The following is a 2,151-nucleotide window of genomic DNA, read 5'->3' on the forward strand; positions in this document are numbered from 1 at the left end:
CCGCTGCCCGCCGACACACATTCTGCGAGCCTGTGGCGTGCAACATCCGTCTGTCAGGTTGACGCCCTGCGTGTACTCCGTCTGATTACGCAACTGGTCCGCCAGAGTGAAGTGCAGGTGGAGAGCGGGAGACGGCTGCTGGAGCGATACTGAACATCACTGGACACTGTACCTCGTGACGCTCCGGCCAATAGCGCAGAAACTGTAGTAGCGTTTATTTTCACGCTAGTATAGTCGTTGTGAAGGCCACGTAGACGACATGGCGAGATGGACCAGCCGCAAGCATAGACGGGGCGTGAAACCCCACCGCCAAAAGTAAGAGAAAAAGAATTTAAGATTTAACCGGGAGAGGTACTGTGACGGATTTAAGCCTGAGAGGGACCCGTGGCAAATGCTAGAAATAGGTCCTTAGTTTCCTTTAGGCCTCAAAATTAAAGATACAAAAACAATTGGGCAGATGCGAGTAGAATTCGAGCACTGAGGGTTCCGTTCAACTTTATTATGTATATAGACAATTCACCCATTCCCCGAGTCGAGAATCACGACGATTTCTGCCCGTTATCGACATTGATACTTGCAAGATATTGCTCCCAGCGTTTCCAAGACTTTCGAGACTCTTTTAATTTCAAGTTTGAATTGAGATAACAAGTGACAAAAGAATATTTTTCCTCTAACAAGGTGACAATTATCTGTTTACTTTTCTCGGTTACTTGTACTGTGAAGCATTTCTTCATACCAAATTTCGTGTCTCTGGGTCCAGGGGAAGTATCTTGTAGGTTTTACTGAGTGGGTTCGCCAGTGTCAAAATATATGATATAAGAGACCGTGTCTTTTGATTGCATTGACTTAGAAGCGTCACTTTTTTGCAGTCCCAGAAGTTCATAGACCTTAATATGTGACATAAATTTCAACTTGATATGTCTACCCGTCGTGATGAAGAGAGATCTTAACAGATGAACGTACAGACTGTCTGAAAACAATTGACAAGACTATTTTTCGTGTACATAATTACAAATTAACTATTTTCGGATTTTTTCCTTTATTAATACTGAGGAATCTTGTTGCCTGGAAAATTTTACGATTCTAGGCAATAGGAGGTACCCTATAAGTTTTCATGAGTGAGTTTGTGGGTATCAAAATATGTGACATAAATGACCTAATTTTTTGATTTGAATTAACTTAGAAGCTTCATTTTTATAAATTGCAAAGGCACCAGAGGCCTTAATGTGTAACACACATTTCAACTCGAAACGCCTATCCATTTCTGAGAAAAAAAGAGAGATTAACAGATGGTCTGAGTGACAGTCTGATAAAAAGTGACAAATTTTTTTTCATGTAATACAATTAAAAATTAACACTTTTTGGATTTTTTCGTTTGTTTATGATGTGAAATATTGCTTCTTGGCAAATTCAACGGGGTATCCTGTAGGTTTCGTTGAATGAGTTTGCGAGTATGAAATATGAGATATAATGGCAGTGTCTGTTGATTGCACTGACCCAGAAGCTAACGTTTATTATATCGCCAAGGATCTGAGTAAGTGACACGAAATTTCAGCTTTACAAATCTAACAGTTATTGAGAAAAATGGTTTTGGAAAGTCGGACGGACTGACAGAAATACGGAACGCCAATACTAGCACTTTACCCAGATCCCACAACATATGAACATTTTCTTGGATGGTTATCGTCATATAAACATTTAAAACATAAATTCTTATCGCGCCATGAGAATATATGAACGCTAGTTTACTATGATCAAATTTTTACTGTAAATTCACTGCTTTAAATCTTTACAAAATTACAAAGTTAATACAGTAATTGAGACACTCCAAGAGCATAAATAAATTTAAGAAAATAGTTGTATTCAAAACGAAACGAAACAAAAAAATAAAAATCACGATCATTTTGGTAAGGATTTTAAAAACTACCGTCCTTTAAGTATTCAACTCGTTATCTTTATCTTACCAGGCTAGAGCATGTGGAGCTACTGGGTACACTCATCTTCTTTTTAATGGTTTAGTGTCTCACGAGAGGTTATTTTCGTAACATTTTCACAAGCCAGGGTCAACTGGGCGGATGGCTGCACGGTGTGGAACCTATCACCCAAACCTTCACTACTGTATGCGTCGTTTCAAGAAGTCAGTTCCCTTCC

This window comes from Schistocerca serialis, chromosome 2, assembly GCF_023864345.2.
Source record: "Schistocerca serialis cubense isolate TAMUIC-IGC-003099 chromosome 2, iqSchSeri2.2, whole genome shotgun sequence".
NCBI lineage: Eukaryota > Metazoa > Arthropoda > Insecta > Orthoptera > Acrididae > Schistocerca > Schistocerca serialis.